Source organism: Narcine bancroftii, chromosome 13, assembly GCF_036971445.1.
Source record: "Narcine bancroftii isolate sNarBan1 chromosome 13, sNarBan1.hap1, whole genome shotgun sequence".
NCBI classification, from domain to species: domain Eukaryota; kingdom Metazoa; phylum Chordata; class Chondrichthyes; order Torpediniformes; family Narcinidae; genus Narcine; species Narcine bancroftii.
In genome coordinates, this window is record NC_091481.1 from 69,298,761 (window position 1) to 69,324,026 (window position 25,266).

At 48.0% G+C, this 25,266-nt stretch overlaps 1 long non-coding RNA gene across 3 annotated transcripts; it reads right to left on the bottom strand.

The window, feature by feature from the left end:
* Window positions 1–6,551: 6,551 nt before the first annotated feature.
* Window positions 6,552–17,092, bottom strand: LOC138747850 (uncharacterized). 3 transcript variants are annotated; one of them, XR_011347682.1, is made up of 4 exons: window positions 16,626–17,092; window positions 15,882–16,012; window positions 9,255–9,366; window positions 6,552–6,768 (listed from the first exon to the last, which is right to left on the bottom strand). It is a non-coding gene; the product is annotated as an uncharacterized lncRNA (long non-coding RNA). The 3 variants fall into 3 exon arrangements; XR_011347683.1 differs by having other exon boundaries at window positions 9,283–9,366; window positions 15,882–16,287; XR_011347681.1 differs by having other exon boundaries at window positions 15,882–16,287.
* Between the last annotated feature and the right edge of the window lie 8,174 nt (window positions 17,093–25,266).

A 25,266-nucleotide genomic window follows, 5' to 3' on the forward strand; every position in this document is an offset into this window, starting at 1 on the left:
CCCTTCTCCCCCTCCCTTCTCCCCCTCCCTTCTCCCCCTCCCTTCTCCCCCTCCCTTCTCCCCCTCCCTTCTCCCCCTCCCTTCTCCCCCTCCCTTCTCCCCCTCCCTTCTCCCCCTCCCTTCTCCCCCTCCCTTCTCCCCCTCCCTTCTCCCCCTCCCTTCTCCCCCTCCCTTCTCCCCCTCCCTTCTCCCCCTCCCTTCTCCCCCTCCCTTCTCCCCCTCCCTTCTCCCCCTCCCTTCTCCCCCTCCCTTCTCCCCCTCCCTTCTCCCCCTCCCTTCTCCCCCTCCCTTCTCCCCCTCCCTTCTCCCCCTCCCTTCTCCCCCTCCCTTCTCCCCCTCCCTTCTCCCCCTCCCTTCTCCCCCTCCCTTCTCCCCCTCCCTTCTCCCCCTCCCTTCTCCCCCTCCCTTCTCCCCCTCCCTTCTCCCCCTCCCTTCTCCCCCTCCCTTCTCCCCCTCCCTTCTCCCCCTCCCTTCTCCCCCTCCCTTCTCCCCCTCCCTTCTCCCCCCTCTCTATCCCTCCCCTCCCCACCCCCTCCCCTCTCCACCCCCCTTGTTCCTTCTGTGAGTGCTGAGTTTCTCCAGCCTTGTGTTTTTACTTCAACCACGGTGTCTGCAGACCTTCACGTTTTATTATCGAAAATATGGAAATGTCAAATTATTGCCACCTGATTTTACAGGTACATCCCAAAAAAACAACATCCTTGGTGCAAAACTCAACCAGACATAATACACGTACAGACAAACAATATACATACAGGACAAGTATATCATCTATACAAATATTTAAAGAAATAAATGTTGTTTCATGATGTTTCGGATGGTTTTTGTGAACGGTTCCTTCGGTTGGTCACCATTCTCACTGCCCGTGGGAAGAAGCTGCTCCTCAGCCTGGTGGGGCTGGCTCTGATCCTCCTGTATCTCTTTCCCAAAGCAAGTCGCTGAAAGATGTCTTTACCTCCTTTGGGCGCTGCGGGACCAGCTGAGTTCCTCCAGCATTTCTGTGTTTTTAGTACAATCATAGCCGTCTGCAAGCTTTCATGTTTTCCCCCACTCACATTAGGCTTCTTCAGGTGGATTCTCTGCTAAGAATGCGCCTGAAGAAGAGGAAGTGACCCTTTGACTTGCCGTTCAGGTGGTAGCGCTAAAAGCGCAGCGCTGGCCACCTGAAGGGACAGCCAGCGCGGGCTATCAGCACGGGAACATCAACAATCCCACCCATATCTTGAATCTCCTTCCATGTTTACGAGGGAGTGGTTTGGTTGACCTGTGGGGGAAGGACATTGGGATGCTTCCCAGAGCCAGAACTCACCAACGTGCTCCAAGACCAGCCCTGGCTCACAGTGATAGGTGACCTTCCCATCCTGAAATTAATCGAATTTTCCATTGTTGCATGTACAGAATACAGTATAAAGCTTTGTTTTGCATGCTAGCAAGGGACGTCAACCCATTCTCAAGTACAAAAGGCAGTGCAATAATAACCGACATAGTGTTACAGTAAGTCAGAGTGCAGGGTATAGTGTAACAAAGACAAAGTTCAAGATGTAGAGAAAAATATGGTTTGAACCAACAATTCTCATAGCACATTTAAGGGGGAGGGGGAGGGCCGTGGACAGAAATCATACGATATTTTTGTATAGTTGGTAACTTGTAGCAGTTAGCAGAATGCTGACACAGTGCCAGTGATCAGGACCAGGGTTTGAATCCCGCGCTGTCTGCAAGGAGTTTGTACATTCTCCCCGTGGATTTTCTCTGGGTGCTCGGGTTTCCTCCCATTGTTCAAAACATATTGGGGTTGTAGGTCTATTGGGTGTAATTGGGTAGCAGAAACTCATAGGCCGAAAGAGCCTGTTACCGTGCTGTATGTCTAAATGTAAACATTTAAAATCCCTTGACCTTTTCTGTTAACATTACTAGTTGCTGAAGTAGCTTATCTGTCAGGCTTCCATCTTTCTCATCATTTTCATCGCTTAAAGGGCTCAAGTTTCACAGCATGGTTTTTAATCTGTTAATCTTGTCTCGGAAGTGATCCAAACTGTCAACTGGTTTAGGGCAGCCATTCTCAACGAGGGCCATATGGCACCCCTCTGGGGTGGGGGCATGGACTGAAATAAAATATTTTTTGTGTAGTCAGTAAACATCGTAAACTTGATGGCTTCACAGGGAAGGGGGCCCATAAACTAAAGGGGGCTGAAAAAAGGTTGAGAATGGCTGGTTTGGTGGGGATCTTGAGATTGCGTGTGGTGCTATACAAATGCAAAGTTCTTTATTGTCCAAGGAGAATAAATTATAATCTGATTCCCTAAAATAAGGAGGCTCCAAGATATCAACCATTGATGTGCATTGTACTGGGTAATAATAACCCAGCAGGTTTTCCCCATGAGAAGTCCTCAATATTTTTGAAAGTCAATGAGGAGAATATCTCTCGAGTCTGAGCCATGCACTTAGTTGCAATTAACTGTATGAAACTTGGGTCGATTGTAGGTTGTGCTGTTAGTTCCAGTGTGGCTTTTCCTGCCGGTGACCCAATAGAATTTTCAGAAGCAGAAACCATGGCGTCGTAACCGAAGGTGATATCATGGTCCATTTCTAAACTGAAGAAAAGGTTCAGCTAATCCTTTTCCTCATGGTAAGTCCACAATGTTTTCAGAAGCAAATGATATGATGTAAACAAAAGCTATACAATGAATATTGACAGTGAAAAATTTGGGACAATTGCAGACAGAACATTATGTTCTGCAAAAATGACCTCCAATTCAAATGCCGTTGGGTCTGTTTTGTCATCATTTACAACCCAGAGAACAATTACAGCACAGAAACAGGCCCCTTTGGCCCTTCTAGTCTGAGCTGAACCACTTTTTCTTGCCTAGTCCCACTGACCTGCCCTCAATCCATAGCCCTCCATACCCCTCCCATCCATGTACCTGTCCAAATTCTTCTTAAAAACTGAGCCCGCATTCCCAATTTAAAATTGCTATTAGTTCACCAATCAAAGCAACACACAACCTCAAGCAACCTGAAAATTCATTTATCCAGCATTTATCAATCCCCATAATGGAGGCTTTACTATATATAACTGGTGAGGAATTGTAGAGGTCAGAAATGCAGAAAGATGAAGGTTTTCTAGTGTAAGATTTACAAAAGATAAATGTGTAGAAACAGCAAGCAATTCTGAAAGTTAACAGGATGTTATTGTTTACTGCTGGGGAGTTTACTGAAGGAGGAAAAGCGTGCTTCACTTACGTTGGGCAGCGGTGAGACCACACCTAGGGTTAGGTTAAGTGAACCTGGCAGAGGGGTGGGGCACTAAACTCAGGCAGAGAGTCAGAGTATAAAGCAAGTGGGTCCAGTAGCCGTGAAAAGAACTGAGCAGGTTGAGCAGCATCTGTCGGGAGTTGCATTCTGTTCAGATGCCTGTCTGCATTTTGCTCAGACCTTGATGAAGGGCCCAAGCCCAAAACGTTGGTTTTGTATCTTTATCTTGGCTGAGTTTCCCCAACTTTGTGATTTTACTAGTGGGAGACTTTAATTTCCCCAGTATTGACTGGGATGTTCATGGCAGAGGCTTAGATGGGGCAGATTTGTATGGGGCAGTATGTGTCCAAGCCACATACTAGTCATTCTATCAGCAAATGAGGCCAGCCAAGTGATTGAAGTTTTGCTGGGAGAACATTTTAGAATAATGAACACTCTTCCTTTGGTTTCCAAGTAACTATTGGCAGTACAGGTAACATGGTGACGTCTTCTTTCTTCTTTGCCTTGGCTTCGCAGATGAAGATTTATGGAGGGGGTAAATGTCCACGTCAGCTGCAGGCTCGTTTGTGGCTGACAAGTCCGATGTGGGACAGGCAGACACGGTTGCAGCGGTTGCAGGGGAAAATTGGTTGGTTGGGGTTGGGTGTTGGGTTTTTCCTCCTTTGCCTTTTGTCAGTGAGGTGGGCTCTGCGGTCTTCTTCAAAGGAGGTTGCTGCCCGCCAAACTGTGAGGCGCCAAGATGCACGGTTTGAGGCGATATCAGCCCACTGGCGGTGGTCAATGTGGCAGGCACCAAGAGATTTCTTTAGGCAGTCCTTGTACCTTTTCTTTGGTGCACCTCTGTCACGGTGGCCAGTGGAGAGCTCGCCATATAACACGATCTTGGGAAGGCGATGGTCCTCCATTCTGGAGACGTGACCCACCCAGCGCAGCTGGATCTTCAGCAGTGTGGACTCGATGCTGTCGACCTCTGCCATCTCAAGTACTTCGATGTTAGGGATGAAAGCGCTCCAATGAATGTTGAGGATGGAGCGGAGACAACGCTGGTGGAAGCGTTCTAGGAGCCGTAGGTGATGCCGGTAGAGGACCCATGATTCGGAGCCGAACAGGAGTGTGGGTATGACAACGGCTCTGTATACGCTTATCTTTGTGAGGTTTTTTTGTGAGGTTTTTCAGTTGGTTGTTTTTCCAGACTCTTTTGTGTAGTCTTCCAAAGGCGCTATTTGCCTTGGCGAGTCTGTTGTCTATCTCATTGTCGATCCTTGCATCTGATGAAATGGTGCAGCCGAGATAGGTAAACTGGTTGACCGTTTTGAGTTTTGTGTGCCCGATGGAGATGTGGGGGGGCTGGTAGTCATGGTGGGGAGCTGGCTGATGAAGGACCTCAGTTTTCTTCAGGCTGACTTCCAGGCCAAACATTTTGGCAGTTTCCGCAAAACAGGACGTCAAGCGCTGAAGAGCTGGCTCTGAATGGGCAACTAAAGCGGCATCGTCTGCAAAGAGTAGTTCACGGACAAGTTTCTCTTGTGTCTTGGTGTGAGCTTGCAGGCGCCTCAGATTGAAGTGGTGACTAGTGCAACACTATTACAGCATCAGTTACCCGGGTTCCAATCCGGAGTTTGTACGTTCTTCCCGTGACTTGTGTGGGTTCCCTCCGGGTACTCTGGTTTCCTCCCACTCTCCCAAGATGTATGAGGTTTGTAGGTTAATTGGGCGGCGGGACTCATGGGCCAGACGGGCCTGTCACCGTGCTGCACGTCTAAAAATTTTAAAATAGGATACGTTTAGGCCTTGTGGAAAAGTGCTAAATTGGGGAGAGGGGAAATTAAGATTAGACAGGAGCCAAGAGGAGTAAACTGTTATCAGGCAAGGCTACAATCGGAGCGTGGGAGTTGTTTAAGGAACATGTTCCAGAGAGACAGAAGGATACACATGGTAAGTGAAGAGAACTTTGGATGATGAGAAATGTCAGGTCCTCAGTCAAAAAGGCAAAGGAGGCATTTGTAAGTTTCAGGAGTCTACAATCAGACAGTCTTAGTAATATTTCCTGGCCAGGCTCAGTTCCAGAGCAGACTCGATGGGCTAATGGGCCTGCTTCTGCTCCGAGACCTGTGAACATAAAGATTGCAGGAAAGAGCTCAATTAGGGTAACAGAGGCCTACAAGATTACGAGAGGCATAGATAAGGTGGACGGCCAGCGCCTTCTTCCCAGGGAAGGAATAGCAAACACCTGAGGACGTCTTTATAAAGTGAAGGGAGGGACATCCAGGAGTGACAACAGGGATAGGTTTTTTTTTACTCAGAGAGTGGTGGGGGCCTGGAATGCCTTGCCGGGGATGGTGGTGGAGGCTGGAACAATAGGGGCACATGGATGAATGAAAAATAGAGGGTTATGAGGTAGAGAGGGTTCAGTATTTTTTAGGAATGTATAGGTCAGTTCAACATTGTGGGCCGAAGGGCCTGTACTGAGCTATGGGACATTAGGAAGGCCAAAAGGGGTCGGGGTATGTCCTTGGCGAGCCCCCAAGACATTTCATTCATACACTAAAAACAAGCGGATGGCGAGGGTGAGGATAAGGCAGTCAAAGAGAGAGGAGGGAATTTATGTTTGAAGTGGGTGAAGTTATAAATGAGTCATTTGTGTCAGTGTTTACCAAGGTGATAGACGAGGGTAGTGATGGGGAGCGTAATGTGGAGAATGCTTGTGTGTTGGGGTGTTTTGAGATCAAAAAAAAGGTGGGATGTTGGGTCTTTTGAGGGGCATAAGCGTGGACAAGTCCCCTGGACCTGAGAGTTTTAGTTTGATTTGGACATTGTGCTCAGCAAAGACATGGGGCCCTAAGGTTCTATTCCCGTTGCCCTGCTTTGTGTTCTGTGTTGATGTCAGAAAGAACAATTTCAGATTTCTTTCAGAAATCTGCTCTATTGCGACAGTACATACATGACATCACATGCAACCCTGAGATTCTTTTTCCCGTGGGCCAGGCAGAATTACCACTTATTGGTAGTGCAAAAAAAACTGTTCACAATGTACACTTGTAAACAATTAAAGAAATGTAAACAAACTGTGCTGTACAGAGAGGAGAAAAAATAATCAATAAAGTGCACGTAAGAGTCCTTAAATGAGTCCCTGATTGAGTTTGTCGTTGAAGAGTCTGACGGTGGAGGGGGAGCAGCTGTTCCTGAACTTGGGGGTGCAAGTCTTGTGACACCAACACCTCTTCCCTGATGGCAGCAGCGAGAACAGAGCATTTGCTGGGTGGGGTGGATCCTTGATCGCTGCTGCTCTCTGATGCTGCTCTCTGATGCGTGTGTTTCCTGTAGATGTTCTCGATGGTGGGAAGGGTTTTACCTGTGATGCCCTGGGGTGTGTCCACTACCTTTCGCAAGGCTTTACGCTCAGGGGTATTGGTGTCCCCCATACCAGGCCGTGATGCAGCCGGTCAGCGCACTTTCCACCTCAGCCTGGTGATACTCCTGTAGCTCTTCCCTGACAGGAGTAGCTGATCTTTTTTCCTGTAGTTTGACGACAAAAATTGCACACAATAATCCAAATTTGGCCTCACCAATGTCTTCTACAACTTTACCACAATATCCCAACTCCTGTAATACTTAAACAAGAAAGGGTGAAAAAACAATTCACACAGATACTGGTGAGCTTGTGTTACGTGAAGAGCATAGATGAGGGAAATAGTGACAGCCTTTGGCCCAGGGTGGGAGAATCCAAAACTGGAGGGCTGAAGGAGAGAGGGGAAAGGGACTAGTGGTGGGTATGTGGAGCAAGCTGCCAGAGGGAGTCAGCCCGTGCTGTGACAGCAGAACGCAGCAGAACCAATTAAGTGGACAGCAGTTTCCTTTATCCAGCCTGTTAATGCTAGTGGGAGAGAGGGACACAAAGAAAGAGTTCAGTAACTCATACTCTGCACTGAGTCCCACTCAAAGCATACACCTATGAGCAGGGGTCTGCATGAGACCCTACAAGTTTCACACAGCTGGCGATTCCTGTTTTTACAACTATATCCCTGTGATGTCTGCGGACAAGTGGACAAAAACAGGATGGCCTTGGTATCAGTTACTACCTCACTACAGTACAGGGAAGGTCATGTTAGAAGGCAGTCACATTCTCATCTGCGTTACATTCTCACCCAATTCATTAACCCTTTGTTAAGTATATTCGTTAAACATTCTTCCACAGTGGTAAGGAGGGTAGAATTATGACATTTAAAATATGTTTGGATAACTCTGTGGAGAGGGAAAGGTTAAATCAACCTTTTTCTTTCCTCCCACATCCCACTTTAAGCAATCCCTTACTAATCACGGAGCACCGATTACTTAAAGTGGGATGTGAGTGGAAAGAAAAAGGTTGAGAACCATTGGGTTAGTTAGAGGGATGTGGGCCAAACGCAGGCCAATGGGACAAGCTCACGAAGGCAACTTGATCATCATGGATGAGACGGCTGAAGGGCCTGTTACTATTCAGATGTGCAGCGTTTGATGTCTGATTGGGCAATGCCTGACCGCATATACCAGGGGTGGCCAAACCACGGCTTGCGAGCCACATGTGGCTCTTTGACATGTAATGTGAGGCTCGTGAGGAAGGTAGCTGTCACCAGTGGGGAGGTAGCTGTCGGCAGTGGGGTGGGTAGCTGTTGCCAGCAGGGAGGGTAGGTGTTGGCCAGGAGGGTAGGTGTCAGCAGCGTGGAGGATGGCTGTCACCAGTGGGGAGGGTAGGTGTCCGCAGTGGAGAGGGTAGGTGTAGGCAGTGGGGAGGGTAGGTGTTGGCAGCGGGGAGGGTAGGTATCCGCAGTGGGGAGGATACCTGTCACCAGCAGGGAGGGTGGCTGTCAGTGGGTCACCAGCTGACTGTTAACAGCCTGCCCGCTGCTAGGCACCTGAAAGCTGCTAGCTGCTTTGTCTTGCTGCTTACGTTTAGTGTGTAGACTTGATAAGAAAAAAATCTTTTGCAAACTTGCTCCCTTTGAAACAGGGCTTTTTCACTGTCTGCAGTGTATCAGCATTTTGCAAATGGATGATTTGCAAGACAAGGATTCGAAAATACTTTCCAACAAAACAGTACCGGGGTGGGCAACCTCCTGCGCTGGCCGCCCCAGCCCTGACGTCCCATGCCGGGGTGCTGTCAGGCAGCGGGGAGTTGGGTCGTCGGCTGATTATCATCAGCCCGCCCCCTGCTAGGCACCTGAAAGCCGCTAGCTGATTTCAGGCTGCTGCTTTCAGGTGCCTAGGGGGTGCGCTTGGAAGCGGAGACCGCAGGGACGCCTTCTCCGCTTTCAGGTGGGCTCCCGACAGCCGCATTCGGGTATTTTAGGCCACCATGATAGTGTTAGTGGGTGTGGCTTGCAATCGCGTGATTGCTACGGCTCTCAACATCTGAAGTTCATGGTATGCGGCCCTTACATTAAGCAGGTTTGGCCACCCCGGCATATACGTCCGTGGTCCGATAGGGTTATAATGGAATTCAGTCAGAAATCCCTGAAGAAGAGATGAGGGGAAAGGAAACTGCAGAGGGAGAAGACGAACTGGTGCAGGAGGTTCGCTGTTAAGGGGTGAGCCAGATTCTTCACAGACCTCAACAGCTTGTTGAAGAGATGGACCCAAACACTGACAGAGAGGAATCTCGTGCAGTGCTTGCTGCATATCAAGACATTTATGGAGAAAAGGCGAACAAGACTGGAGCAGGAAGGCTGATGACAGTCAGCTGGTGACCCACTGACAGCCACCCTCCCCGCTGGTGACAGCCACCCTCCCCACTGCGGATACCTACCCTCCCCGCTGCGGATACCTACCCTCCCCACTGCGGATACCTACCCTCCCCGCTGCCGACACCTACCCTCCCCACTGCGGATACCTATCCTCCCCACTGCCGACACCTTCCCTCCCCGCTGGTGACAGCTACCCTCCCCACTGCGGATTACTACCCTCCGCGCTGCCGACACCTACCCTCCCCGCTACCAACACCTACCCTCCCCACTGCCGACACCTACCCTCCTGAAGAAGCCAACATCCTCCAACCTGAAACTCTTCCAGGGGGACACTAGGACGGAGTTGAGAAATGTGTGATCCTGATCCCCTTTGTTCAGTAGTGTGTGATATCGACTAAGAAAGTGTTTAAATAAAAGTTTAAAAAGTTAAACAGTTTATCATTATTCCATATAGTTTTGCTAAGTATAAACAGTAATATTGTGTTCATACAATATGTCCACATCGCATAATGCCCAGTTTCACAGAACATTTCCAGGACGTTAAGCGGTACCTGTATAAGCACTCCCTGGGTGAAAATCCTCCTCCTGATCCCCTCTGAACCTTTAAACCCTCTCCTAACGTATAGCTCCAACAGTGTCATCAAGGTGCCAGTTAATTGAAGTCTCCGGTTGCTTGAATTCTAGATAAAGGGGTTTTTTTTAAGCAGGTTTCATTCTTGTCAAAATAGAGTTTCTCATTTTCCAACATTAGACCCCATTTGAGAGACCTTTGCCATTGCAGGTCACAAACGTGTTGGAGAAACTCAGCAGGTGACACAGCGTCCTCAGGAAGGCGACGTTTTGGGCCTGAGTCCCTCATCGGGAGTGCCTGAATAAAAAGTGGGGGTGACGGGGAAGGGGAGGAGCACAGGTTGACAGGGAGAGGTGGATACAGGAGGGAGGGTAGAAGAGAGAAAAGCTGAGAAGTGATGGGGAGAGGGTGAAGAAAGGTTTAATAGGAGAGGGAAAGTAGTGGGGAGCTGGAGAAGTGGAGACAGATGCAGATCGGGAGAGAGAGAGAGAGAGAGATACTCGTGGGAGAGGGTTAATGGAATTGGAGGTCAGTGTTAATGATGTCTGGTTGGAGAGGGCCAAGATAGAGCTTAAGGTGTAGTCCCTCCAATTTGTGATCGGCCTTGTTTTGGCAGTGCATGAGGCTGTGGATAGACATGTCGGTGTGGGATTGAAGTGGGTGGCCACCAGGAGGTCAATATTCTAGGTACCACGTGTCGATGCAATCACGAAGAAGGCTCGCCAGTGACTATATTTAGTGAGGAGAATCGGTATGTCCCTGAAGACTCTCGAAAACGTCTACAGGTGGACCGCGGAGAGCATTCTGGCTGGTTGCATCACTGCCCGGTACGGAGGCGCCAATTCTCAGGACATGAAAATATTCCAGAGGGTTGTTAACTCGGTCTGTGACATCACGGGGAACCAGACTTGACTCCAGCGAGGACATCGACATGAGGCGGTGTCTTAAGAAAGCAGCCTCTATCCTCAAAGACCCATCCATCACCACCCAGGCCATCGCTCTGCCACCATCAGGGAAAAGGTCCAGGAGCCTGAAGACGAGCACCCAGCAGCACAAGGACAGCTTCTTCCCCTCCGCCATCAGATTCCTGAATGGATAATGACCCACAGACATTTTTTTTTCTTGCACTTTTTAAAATTTATTTTGTAAAGTGGTTTGTATAAATATTTGCCCTGTGACGCTGCCACAAAACAACGAATTTCGTGACATGTTCCTGACAATCAATTCTGATTCTGATACGGAGTAAACTTAACATGTAATAGTCACATTTTTTGTACCAGTTTTTCAGGTCAAAGTTGGGAGGGGGGTGGGGGCTGCAACTTTCACACGGACACTACTTTGACCACTGCAGCGTTCAAGACATTCGGATGACTGGGACTGCATAGGCAAGTCTGTTTTTGGTGTGTTAGGAGCTCGGGCGGCTGAGGGAGGATCCATGGATGGTGCGTCAGGAGCTCAGGTCAGGGGCGGAATGGCTGGGGCCAAAAATAGAGGGTCGACCTTTACACGGATCATACAGAAAACTGTGAATTTTGAGCCCAAAGAGTGGGGGGGGGGGGGGTGGCGGGTGGGGATCGACTATTATATGAGTGTATACAGTAGACAAATTAAATCCAGTGTTCGACGACCCAGAATCTCAATCCCATCTTCCTTTGTAGAGTCTTTTCTTGCAGGAAGGCTGATACTGGCTGCTTATTCAAGAGGATTTCCCTTCTGACAACTCACCTCTCCTCTTCCCATCACTTCCCCATTCACATGTGGGACCTGTTTCAAATTGGACTTTCCAAATTTTCTTTTCATTTCTCGTTTGAACTTCCTGTAACCTCCCTGCTCCTGACTTGATGTTAGTTCTCTTCTCCTGCCCTGTTTTAATACATAGCGGAAAGAAACACGAGAATATGAGTCCTTCCTTTGTGACTTTAAATTAAATCCCGAAACTCGAGGATAATGCGGCCAGTGAGCAGGATGTTGTTGTTTGGAAGCAGCTGATAAAACACAACCTGCTGGAACTCCAGCGAGTTGAGCAGCATCTGTGGGAGAGAAAGGATTGGTCAATGTTTCGGGCTGGAACCCTTCTTCGAGACCGGTTAAGTGTAGAGAAGCCAGCGCAAAGGGGACAGGATGGGAGGGGTGTGACATGGATCAGAGGTCAATCCACAGGACCATAAGAGTGGCATGATCTAGCAAGGTTGTTGTGTGAAGAGGGGGTGCAAAATCATTGACGGTCCCTTCGCCCACCCCCAAAAACAGCATCTTCCAGCTGCTCCCGTCCGGGGAAGAGATCCAGGAGGATCAGAGCCAGCACCACCAGGCTGAGGAACAGCTTCTTCCCACGGGCAGTGAGAACGCTGAACGACCAAAGGAACTGCTCACACTCGCCCTCTGAGACTCTCATATCTATGAAACAATATTTGCAGATTTGAAATACTTGTCCTGCATGTGTATTGTTTGTCTGTCTGTGTGTTATGTCTGGTTGTGTGTCCACATGTTTTGCATTGAGGACTGGAGAATGTTGTTTTGTCAGGATGTGCTTGTACCATCGGATGACAATAAACTTGAACTTGAGTGGGAAAGGGAGTAAAAACACATGAAGGATCTCAGCCGGTATTTTCAGCGTCCATAGAAAACAAAGATAATATTGCCAACGGTTCGGGCCTGGGGCCTTCTTCAAAGAATAAGCAGTAAGATCCAGAAGCGGGAGATCTCAGAAAGTCTCCAAATTCAAACAATGGGGAAGAAATCCAGATCAACGAAAGGTGTGGATTGGATGTGATAAGGGATGAGGTAGAATTTATCATGTCTGCAAAAGGAGATGGAATAGAGAGACAGCTGGGAGAAGAAGTGAGGTGTGGGGGGGGGGGTTTAACGAGAATCCAATGGAGAGCTGGGGGTGGAGAGGAATGAGAGTGGGTGTGCAGTGAACTGGGATTCACTGGGAGAGTGGTATATTGATGACTGGCCCCACCTCCCGGGTCCACCCCCGTTTACCCATATATAACCCTGGTTTCCCACCTAAACCCTGAAACCCTCTGAAGCCGACCCGTTGTTGAAAGCTAATAAAAGTGTTTGTTCTCCCTCCAGTCATGTGAGAGCTTTTAGCTACCCTACAGAGTGTGAGATTGGGGAGAGTGGGTGGGAAAGGGGCCAAAAAGGGTGGGGGAGGGGGTTTCAGGGTTTCATTGGGTGGAATTAGGGCTTGTGGTGACAGGTAACCTGTGGGCATGCAGGAGAAAGAGAACACAGCAAGAACGGCAGTGGCAATTACAGGGATCTGTGCAGACTGGGTAGGAAGGGCTTCAGGCCAGCAGTTTTGTTCCAGGATTCAAACGGGTCCTTTGAAGACTGTCCCTGCTGCCAGCACCTGGATCTAAGGTCATCGCCGACATGTCCTGGATGGTAATAGATTAGCTGATAGACTAGCGCCCACTCATTCATCTGTGGCAGGGAGTCAGGCACCCTCTGCAGCCCCAGGGGTCACTTCACATTCCACCAGCTCAGCACAAAGCAACATCTCACGCCCTGGGAGTCATGACAGGACCTCGGGTCAGCGGTCCCGGTCCCACCAAACACCAGGGGGTGACAAAGCAGCTCATTGTGAAAACACCCTTAACGTTCCCCATGGTATGTCAGTGTGAAGACAATGGCGCTGTGTGTGTGTGTGTGTGTGTGTGTCTGGGTCTGTGTGTGTCTGCATGTTTGTGTGTACTGTGTGTGTGTGAGTGTGTGTTGTGTGAGTGTGTGTGAGTGACTGTATCTTGTGTGTGTTGTGTGTGTGAGTGTGTGTGTGTGTGAGTGTGTGTTGTGTGTGACTGTATCTTGTGTGTTTTTGTGTGTGAATGTGTGTGTTGTGTGTGTGTATGTGAGGTTGTGTGTGACTATGTAGGTTGTGGGTGTGTGCGGATGTGTATGTGTGTGTGAGGGAGTGTGACTATGTATGTTGTGTGTGTGAGAGTGTGTGTGTTGTGTATGTTGTGTGTGTGTGAGGTTGTGTGTGCGAGAGCAAATGTGTGTGGTGTGTATGTGCGCATGAGAGTGTGAGGTTGTGTGTGTGTGTGAGGTTGTGTGTGTGTGTGAGGTTGTGTGTGACTGTGTAGGTTGTTTGTGTGTGTGTGTGAGGTTGTGTGTGACTGTGTATGTCGTGTGTATCTGTGTGAGAGAGTGTGTGTTGTGTGAGTGTGTGTGAGTGACTGTATCTTGTGTGTGTTGTGTGTGTGAGTGTGTGTGTGTGAGTGTGTGTTGTGTGTGACTGTATCTTGTGTGTGTTTGTGTGTGAATGTGTGTGTTGTGTGTGTGTATGTGAGGTTGTGTGTGACTATGTAGGTTGTGGGTGTGTGCGGATGTGTATGTGTGTGTGAGGGAGTGTGACTATGTATGTTGTGTGTGTGAGAGTGTGTGTGTTGTGTATGTTGTGTGTGTGTGAGGTTGTGTGTGCGAGAGCAAATGTGTGTGGTGTGTATGTGCGCATGAGAGTGTGAGGTTGTGTGTGTGTGTGAGGTTGTGTGTGTGTGTGAGGTTGTGTGTGACTGTGTAGGTTGTTTGTGTGTGTGTGTGAGGTTGTGTGTGACTGTGTATGTCGTGTGTATCTGTGTGAGAGAGTGTGTGTTGTGTGAGTGTGTGTGAGTGACTGTATCTTGTGTGTGTTGTGTGTGTGAGTGTGTGTGTGTGAGTGTGTGTTGTGTGTGACTGTATCTTGTGTGTGTTTGTGTGTGAATGTGTGTGTTGTGTGTGTGTATGTGAGGTTGTGTGTGACTATGTAGGTTGTGGGTGTGTGCGGATGTGTATGTGTGTGTGAGGGAGTGTGACTATGTATGTTGTGTGTGTGAGAGTGTGTGTGTTGTGTATGTTGTGTGTGTGTGAGGTTGTGTGTGCGAGAGCAAATGTGTGTGGTGTGTATGTGCGCATGAGAGTGTGAGGTTGTGTGTGTGTGTGAGGTTGTGTGTGTGTGTGAGGTTGTGTGTGACTGTGTAGGTTGTGTGTGACTGTGTAGGTTGTGTGTGTGAGTGTATGTGTATGTTTGTGTGTGTGTGTGTGCATGAGAGTGTGTGTGTGAGAGAGAATGTGTTTGTGTGTGAGTGTGTGTGTGAGTGTGTGACTGTATGTTATGTGTGTGTGAGTGTGTGACTGTATGTTGTGTGTGTGAGAGAGAGAGTGTGTGTGTGTGAGAGTATGTGTGTTGTGTGTGAGTGTGTGTTGTGGCCATATGAGTATGGTATTCCAGATGCCCTCTTCACCACCCATGTTCCTGCGCTGCCACCTTGAGGGATCCTTGGACCTGTACAGTGTGGCCCCTCTGATCCTATCTTGTCCTCATGGCCATGCCATTCCTTGTGTGTCTTCTGCTTGTTCTCATTAGCGCCACAAAGTGCGTCACCCCTCACTGATCCCGATGAAATTCCATCTGCCTTAGCGCTGCCCATCTTCCCAACGCATCACTCCTTTAATTTTAATTTTTGACATACAGTATGTTAACAGGCCCTTCTGGCCCCTGGGCCCATGCTGCTCCAACTACACCAGGTGACCAATTCCTAACCCCGTACAATCAGAATCAGGATCAGGATTTATTGGCGTGAAACATCTCATGAAGTTCGTCCGTTTGGCGGCAGCATCACGGGGCAAATGTTTGTATAATTCACCATACAAAATAAATAAAAATAGTTCAAGAAAAAGAAAAATCCAAAGTCAGGCCATGTCCGTGGGTCATTGTCCATTCAGGAACCTGATGGCCGAGGGGGAGAAGCCGTCCTTGTGCCACTGGGTGCTAGCCTTCAGACTCCTGTCCCTCCTTTCTGATGGTAGCAGAGTGAAGAGGACACGATCTGGGTGGTGGGGGGTGGAGTGGGGGAGGTCTTTGAGGATAGGGGCTGCTTTCCAAAGACACCGCCTCACGTCGATGTCCTCGATGGAGTGCTCTGGTGCCCGCAATGGCGCAGACATTTCCTGTCCTGAGATTTGGCACCTCCGTACCAGTCAGAATGCTCTCTATGGTACACATGTAGACGTTTGAAGGGTGGGAGGAAACCTGAGTACCCAGAGGAAACCTAGCCAGACCATGAAGAGAACGTCCAAGGTTCTGACTGACGGCGTGGGATTTGAACCCAGGTCGCTGGTGCTGTAATATCGACGTGGTACCAAGATGCTAACTGTGCCATCCCTTCTGTTGGACTCTGTTTTGCGTGCTACCCAGGCAGGTCAACACACTGAAAGTCCCAAAAGTCTTCCTGCGTGAAATTAAAAACAACCTTTCTCTACCCTTCCCTCCCCCCAACCCCCCACCCCCCACCCTCCCACCACCACTAGTCCCAACTAATATTGGAAAGTTGAAATTTCCCTCGACTTACCTCTGTTTCTTGGTCTTGTGGTCCAGCGCCTCGAGGTAAACGTGACCCAATGCCTCGGAGTCTGATTAGATCTGGCGTGTCGTCAGATACTTGATCATTTTTCGCCTGGTGCACGGTGGAAGGTGCACTGACTGGTTTGGGAATTCAAGTGCCCAGGATCACAGAATGTTTTGGAAGGTAAAGGTTAAAGTTACACAGTAATAGTTCCGCAATCCCGATCAGATAGTCCCCGATTAATGATGTTCTGACTTATGATATTTTGAAGTTAGTATGATCAGAATCCAGAGGGAAGTCAGGGTCGACTTGTATCAACGTGGCTGCTTCACTTTCTCTGAAGGAAATGCTTCCGGCCAATCAGCGCATGCAGATTGCTTCCCACCATCACCTCCCCATCCTATTGGTGCTCCTGGTGATGTCAAGGAAACGTACTTTGTTGGACCCAATGAGGATTTTAAGGCGGAACACATGCACAGATTGCCATCGGTGGAGGGAGAGAGGGATTGAAGAGGGGGAGAGAGAGTGACGGGAATCTGCGCATGTGTTCCAAATCACAATGTAGGTTGCGAGGTGAATGTCTCTGCCCCTAATTACCCGGCGCCTTCTCAGGCTCTGGGCAGGAGCGGGGACATTGGCCTCCCTGCAGGAGCGGAGACGTCAACCTCCCAGCGGTACCGGAGACCTCGGCCTCCCAGCAGGTTGCTACCTGTACAGGTAGACCCCGACTTAACGATCATTTCTACTTACGATGCAAGTCCCGGAACCAACCTCCATCGTGTCGGGGTCTTCCTGTATATAATATGGCGTTCGCACAATCTCCTATTTCACAGAATGTATCGTGGGTGTTAAGCAACAGATGACTGTATTACCGACGTTTCAGGCCTGAGCCCTTCCACAAGGTATGATTGACAAGCAAGGTGCATTTGAAGTGGGGGAGGGGAGAATGGGGGATGAGGCCACGTTGATGAACCAAGGAAGTTCAGAAAGTGTTGGGTAGAAAGAGAAAACAGACTGGCTGCAGGTAGTGGTTGGGTCCTGAAGACTGGGATCTACTTGGAATCCAGGAGAATCCCACAGATTTCAAATCCAGGAGACCAGAACAAATGTCAAGGACGTGAAAATTGTCACTGAGGACAAACTACTGAGAGTAAGGGCCCTCTTTAAGTACATTAAAGGGATGAGGAGATCAAAGAACACAGACCACTTACATAAAGAGATAGGGGAAGTAGATATGGGGAAGAAAGTTTTGCGTCATCTATGTGGTAGATTTTAAATAAAAACAATACAGTGCATTAATTTAAATCCCATTCAAAGAGTTTGTACTTGGCAAACTAACGGGCTGAAGGCTGATACGTCCCATGGCCCTGATGGGCTTCTTCCCTAGATCCTGAAACGAGTGGTAGGTGGTAGGTGGTTGTAACCTTCGAAATTGAGCGATTCGGGAAGATTATAACCTAGGTGTTGGGAAATGAAAATCCTCCGTCAAGGAGGTGGGAGATAAAATGCAGGAAGCGGCAGAGTGGAGTAAAACACGGATGTCTGCAGACACGGTGACCAGTCAAAACACAAAGCTGGAGAAACTCAGCAGGTCACACAGCGAAGATAAAGATACATAACCAACATTCCGGGCTTGAGACCTTCATCAGGGTGTGAGAAAAATGTAGTCAAAACACAGAGATGGTGCTGGGGGAACTTGGCCGGTCTCGTAGTGTCCACAGAAGCTGAAGAGATATCACCAATGTTTCAGGCCTGAGCCCTTCCTTCATGTACAAGTGAAACAAAAGGCGCCTGAATGAAAGGCTGGGGAAAATATCGGCAGGTGAGTGAATATAATGGTGGGGGTTGGGGCCGTGGGAAGCTGTAAACCTGTTAGCCAAACATTCGCGATCGGAAGAATCTTGGAATCATTTATTAAGGAGGCCATTGCAAAACGTTTGGAAATTCATGACGTGATCAAGGCCAGTTCAGGAGGATGAAGATTCAATACTCGAGATTACTTTGTTGCCATGGGTACAAAGTGCTGACATATAAGACCATAAGACATATGAGAAGTAACAGGACATTCAGCCCATCGAGTTTGACCTGCCATTTAATCATGAGCTGATCCATTTTCCCACTCAGCCCCGGCCTTCTCCCCATAACCTTTGATACCCTGGCTAATCAAGAACCTATCAACCTCTGCCTTAAATACCCCCAGTAACCCAGCCTCCACAACTGCCTGTGGCAATAAATTCTGCCGATTCACCACCCTCTGGCTGAAGAAGTTCCTCAGCATCTCTGTCCTAAGCGAATGCCCTTTAACCCTAAAGTTGTGCCCTCTTCTCCTCAACTCTCCCACAGTGGGAAACAGCCTTTCTACATCTACTCTGTCCACGACTTTCAACATTAAAAATGTTCCAATGAGATCCCCTCTCATTCTCCTAAATTCCAACGAGTTCAGGCCGAGTGCAGCCAAACACTTCTGATATGATAACCCGTTCATTCCCAGGATCATCCCTGTGAACCTCCCTGAACACTGTCCAACATCAGTATAAGCTTTCTTAACTGAGGAGCCCAAAACTGCTCACAATGCTCCAAGTGAGGCCTCACCAGGGCCTTATAAAGCCTCAACATCGCACTCCTGCTCTTATATTCTATTCCTCTTGAGATGAACACAAGATATTTGCAATCATCCACTTTCACATCACACCTTAAGTAATCCCTTACTGACTACAGAGCACCCATGGCATGTACCACAGAGGGTATGTGAATGGGGGAAAAAAGGTTGAGATCCGCTGCCTTAAGCATTTCAGGTCCATAAGATGCTATGCAAGAGGTCAAGATCAGGGTTCATGGTTGTGATACTACAGATGGTAGTATATACAGATGATAGTGTAGGATGACTGTGATTGGCTGAGAGTGTAGCCACACCTACTGGTAGGTCTTAAAGGATTGCTCCTAGCCAGACCAGGTCATTCTGGACTGGTCGACCTATTTGTGATATGCTCCATTCTTTTAGTTAATAAAAGCCTTGGTTTGGATCAACAAGTCTTTGGTTCTTTTGACACGCTCTGCAATGGTGTTAGAGGTAACGAGTCAACATGGCCAAGAATTTAGCTGTCTTGCAGAATTAAAAGATGCTTATTAACCGCAGGACCAGTGCAATGTGAATGCTGTGCAGATTTAGAGGAAGAAAATACGTAGTCATAGTTAGAACTGATTCAAAATATCAGGGAAGTTAAGGGAAAGCAATGTGGAAACTGAAAATGTTCTCTTCGAAAAGAATAATGACAAAAAGGCTGTTGTTTAAATGAAGGAGGATGATGGACAGCTGTGGCAGGCAAGGATTTGTGGTTCCTTCAAGTCAAGTTTATTGCCATCTGACAAAACAGCGTTATCCGGTCCTTGGTGCAGACACACAGCCGGACATAACACACATACAGGCACACAATACATACACAGGACAAGTATTCATATATACCAATAATAAATAGATTTTGTTTTGTACATATGAGAGTCGGAGGGTGAATGTGAGCAGTGCCTTTAGTCATTCAGCATTCTCACTGCCCGTGGGGAGAAGCTGTTCCTCAGCCTGGTGGTGCTGGCTCTGATCCTCCTGGATCTCTTCCCCGACGGAAGCAGCTGAAAGATGCTGTGTGCGGAGTGGAAGGGGTCCTCAGTGATTTTTGCGCGCCCTCTTCAGACAATGATCTTGGTAGATCATGTCGATGGGGGGAGGGAGACCCCAGTGATCCTCTCTGCCGCTCTATGGTCCTGTGGATTGACATCCAATCCCTTTCTCTGCAGCCGCCATCCCTCACTGTGATGCAGCCGACCAGGACGCTCCAGCTAGAGCTCCTTGTGATGGTGGCAGGTAGCCTTACCTGCTTCAGTCTTCTGAGGAAGTGCAGTTAGTAAGTTGGTAGATCCTCATAAGCAAAGCTCCCGTACAGGGAATGGAGAAGGCTGATGGAAGATTGGAGTTCGTTTCAAAGAGGATGACGTTTCAATGTTACTGCAACTGCACAAGGCCCCAGTGAGGCTATATCCTGAGTCCTAGGACAGACCCTCCTCCCCGCCCCTCCTGCAGCCCCGCACTTTTAACCCCCCCCCACCCTCCACCTTGTCTTCGTTCCACCCTCTATCTCACCCCTGGACTCAGCATTCAGCCCAAAATGTCAGCGTGAGTTGAATGGTTTATGGCTGTGTGCCGAATTGCAGTGAGAGGCTCTGTTTTGCGTGCTACCCAGGCAGGTCAACACACTGAAAGTACAAAAGGCAAACTAGAACAAAAGTGCTGTGTAAAATGTAACAGAGAAAAAAAAGATCAGTTAGCGTATTTTAATGTGAGGTCCATTCAGGAGTCTGATCACAGTAGGACAGCGTGGTTAAGTGCATCACTATTACAGCACCAACAATTCAGGTTCTAATCCCATGCTTCCTGTACATTCTCCCCATGTCTTCATTGGTTTCCATGAGGCTCCAGTTTCCTCCCACCCTTCAAAACTTATGCACAGGCTTGTGGGCCAGAAAGACCTATTTTCGTGCTGTGTGTCGACATTTCATAAAGAAGTTATTTTCCTTGAACCTGGAGGGTGTTTTCAAACTTTATAACTTATGGAGAGGAAAGAAAAGAGAGTGGGTGGAATGATAGGTATGGACAGAGCTGTCAGAGGCGAGGGAGGTTGGCGTGATCTTCACAATTCGCTCTGGGTGGGACCTCACCGAACTGTGGTCCCTCGGGACAGGGTACGTTGCATAGTGGATCTGTACAGATTGGTCCACTACATTTGGAGGGCTTTACGCTCAGGGGTATTGGTGTCCCCATACCAGAACATGATGCAGTCAGTCAGCACATTTTCCACCACACCTCTGTAGAAATTTGCCAGGGTTTCTGATGTCATACCAAACCTCCACAAACTCCTGAGGAAGTAGAGTTGCTGACATGCTTTCTTCACAATGCAGTTAGTGTGATGAGTCCAGGAAAGATCCTCCAAGATAGTGACTTCCAAGAACTTAAATTTGCTCACCCTCTCCACCTCTGATCCCCCAGTGATCATTGGATTGTAAACCTCTGGCTTTCCCTTCCTGAAGTCAACCTCAGCTCCTTAGCTTTGGTGACCTTGCAAGGTTGTTGTTGGTGCACCATTCAGTCAAGTTTTCAATCTCCCTCTCTCTCACCTCTTTTTATACAACCCACTAGAGTGGTATCGTTGGCCAAATTTGTAGATGACGTTACTGTCGTACTGAGTCACACAGCTGTAGGTGTGAAGTGAGTAGAGCAGGGGTCGAAGAACGTAGTCCTGTGGTGCTCCGGTATTGATGGAGATTGTGGAGATGTTCTTATACCATCTGATTTTGGTCTGGAGGTGAGGAAATCCATGATCCCAATTACACAGTGGGGTGTTGAGTCCCAGGTCCTGGAGTTTCCTGATCAGTTGTGAGGGGATGATGGTGTTAAATGCCGAACTGTAGTCGATAAAGAGAATCTTTGCTGACCAGATGTTCCAGGGCTTTGTGTAGAGCCAGAGAGATGGCATCTGCCATAGACCTGTTGCTATGACAGGTGAACTGGAATGTATCCATGTTACCGTTCAGACAGGATGCTTCAACATTAGCCTTTCAAAACACTTCATCACTGATGATGTAAGTGCTACTGGTCGATAGTCATTTCAGCATACTCACTGTGTTCAGAAGTTCCTCCTAATGTTCCCTTTAAACATTTCCCCTTTCACCCTTAACCCTTGTCCTTTGGTCCTTGTCCCACATGCTTGCATTTACCCCTATCTATCCCCCTCATCACTGTGTGTGTGTGTGTGTGTATGTGTGCGTGCGTGCGTGCGTGTGTGTGTATGTGTGTGTGTGTGTGTGTGTGTGTGTGTGTGTGTGTGTGTGTGTGTGTGTGTGTGTGTGCGCGTGCGTGCGTGCGTGTGTGTGTATGTGTGTGTGTGTGTGTGTGTGTGTGTGTGTGTGTGTGTATTGCAGTAACCGGAATTACAGAGACTTGATTGGTATCTCTTCAGTTCCTCTTACAACATTTAGATTTTGTGGCACAATAATCGAATGTGGTTGCAGGAGAACAGAACCTGGAAATCGGGTGGGGAGGAAGTGGGGTCAAGGAGAGAGGGGGGGGCGTGTGTTTTTAAGTAGCCACAGCGGCTGGAAGCCTTCTTGGTTGGGAGAGACCATGGACAATGCTTCGTCCCCAGCCCCCCATGGTTACAAAGGCACTGTGAGACCAGGGTCTCTGGGGCAGTGGAGGAGGAGGGCCTGGAGATCTCGGGCCACCTGGGTTCAGGGATCGAGAGGGGCAGGAGGGGACACCGCAATGTCCTCGAGGGTATTGGTTTTGGAGCCAGGATTCAAGAGGGCAAGAAGGGGTCCCGAAGGGCCTTGGGTGCTGAGGGCGTCCTGATCGTACCGGAGGTTTGGATCTGGAGCTTGGGTTTCTGTGAATCCAACTGGAGTCTGTACAGGCAGAAGCTGCAGGAGGGCTAGGGGCGAATCCACGGACCTTCGGGCTCTTTAAGGGAGCATCTTTGACTTGTCTTTCAGCTATTGTTATCAGTGCCTGTCAGTGCTCATGGCGACTCTGTGTTAGTCTTACTACAGGGAAATGTTGAAGTACGACGCGTATATTATAGTTTATATGTACTGTCACGTGTCCATCGAATGAACCTCTGAGGGGCAGCAAGGGAGTCATTCAGCCCACCAGACCAGGAGGATTGGGAGGCAGGGGGTCCAGTGAGTTGATGATAATGCGGAGATCATGTGGGTGATGGACTGTGAGGCCCTGAGGGAGGGGGGAGCAGCAGGAGAGGAAAGCCCTCAGATGTTTGTGGCAGTGCGGGAGACAGGGGTGGGGGGGGGGTGGGACATTGGGCCTGGGCTGGGTAGAGGAATGTTCAATGGAATTTAATACAGAGGGGTTGCATTTTGGGGGGAGGTTCTAATGTGGGTAGGACTGACACAGTGATCTGGGATCTGGGGAGTGTTGGAGAGCAGGGATTGGGGAGCACAGGTACCTTGAAAGTGGTGTCACAGGTAGATAGGGTGGTCAAAAAGACTTTTGACACCTCAGAGAACTGAGTACAGGCATTGTGTGATCACGTTGCAGTTGTATAAGACGTTGGTGAGATCCCATTTGGAGTATTGTGTTCAGTTTTGATCACCGTGCTACAGGAAGGATGTGGTCAAGCTGGAGAGGCGCAAAGGATGTTGCCAGCACTTGGGGGCCTGAGCTACAGGGAGAGGTTGAGCAAGCTGGGGCTTTATTCCTTGGAGCGCAGAGGATGACGGGGTGGTCTCACTGAGGTGGACAAAATCAGGGGAGGAATAGATCAGGTGAACGTAGAGAGTCTTCTGCCCAGAGTCGGGGAATCAGTAACCAGAGGGCACAGGTTTAAGGTTGGGGGGGTGGGGAGGGGGCGAAGAGATTTAACAGGAAGTGGAGGGGGTAACTGTTTTACACAGAGGGTGGTGGGTGTGTGCAACAGGCTGTCTGAGGAGGTGGTTGAGGCAGGGACCATCCCAAAGTTTAAGAAACATTTGGACAGATACATGGATAGGAATATTCCCTCTCATTTTAAGTTGTCAGTGTGCGCAAAAATTTTATGATGTGCAAATTCTTTTCCTGTGACAAAAGTATGTGTACACTGAATGCTTGTGCAAATGTAAACTTGACATTGTTGCAAGATAATATTACCTCTCCCTTACTCAGAGCACGGTGGACTGTAGAGGTGAATTTTCTATCGAGAAAATTACATACAATCTAAAAAACCGAGTATGACACATTTGCCAAAATATGGACCATATAGGGGCCTAATTATAATAAATAATTGTAGAGCTCGTCGAAAGAATCAAAGACTTGTTGATCCAAACCAAGGCTTTTATTAGCAAAAGACCGGAGCTCTTCACAGGTGGCCGACCAGTCCGGAATGATCCGACCTGGCTAGGGACACAACCCTTTAAGGCCCAAACAATAGGTGTGGCTTAGCTCTCAGCCAATCGCTGTAAGCACAGTCTAGATACAGTAACTATATACACTATGTACATTGGTGATAGATCTGTACTATCACAATAATAATAACATGTTGTTACAAGAGAAACAGCTGTGATTTCCCCACAAAGATTTTTTACGGATTCTCTCTGGATAGAATAAGTGTGAGCTCTGATGGGGCTTTATATTTTGTTGGGGGGAGGGGTTTTTTGTATGAAAAAGTTTTGTTATACAAGATTTTACTATGTATATTTATTAAAAAATGTAAAATATTCAAAAAAAATCATTTTTGGCACAGCCTAGCCCTCATGGCGAATAAAATTGTATTGGCATATTTTTAATCTAGGACACGTGTGATTGAATTCTACAAAGTAACGGATTATAGTGTTATTTTAGGTAACTAACTTTTGTGCACCCATTACTTTCTTTCAAGCAAAACATGTGTGCGCGTGCACAGCTTAGGGGGAGCAGGGAGGAGCTGGGAGGGAGATCCAGGTTTAGAGAGACAAGTTTGGATGGGACACTTTGGTCGGCATGGGCCGGTTCGGCTAACGGGCCTACTTCCACACTAAAATAGCACTCCTTCCACTCATTGCAATTATGAATATTTACGTACCCATTTTTAAATGTATCCCCTCTCTATCTGTCTAGTCATAATTCTGATCATTATGCTGTGGTAATTGGCATGGATGAGTCGGGCTCTGTGAATATCTGAAAGCTCCCTCCACAAGGTCCTATCCAGCACTGAAAGGACAAACACAGCACAGACGAAGTGTATTCATATCCACATGGTCTTTAATGTGTCTAATGAGAACAATGGCTGTTCATCAGAATTATTGAACTGTTTGTGGTAAACCATTGTAGAACTCCACCTGAAAAAGAGATGCTCTCACATCCTCTATTCATAACATCTGAGAGTCAACAAAACAAACGACCACAATTACTGCTACCATGAGTCATGTTCACTTATTTTTCTATTCTTTGTACGAACAACTATAAATTTAGGTCACCCCAACTTGTATTGCCTGGGTCCTAATTAGTGCCACTGCTCTGGTAAGAATGGACTCCAAGTTAAGCAATGCCTTGATTACACGGGACAGCAATTTTTTTCAAAGGTTTGCTTCCTGAAATAAAATTGGGGATTATGATAGACAACTTCAAGCTGAACACAAAGATCATTTCAGATTCATGGTATCACATAGGATGTTGGAGAAAATTTTAAGGAATTTTATGAACAATTGTATCAAACTGAGAATGAGGGGAAAGTTGATAAAATAGAGGCATTTTTAGCTAAAATTGAACTGCCGAAATTGCAAGAAGAGGAGGAAAAACCATTTGAAATAGAGGAAGTACAGGATATATTAAAAAAGCTGCCAAACAATAAAACACCAGAAGAGGATGGATTTCCAA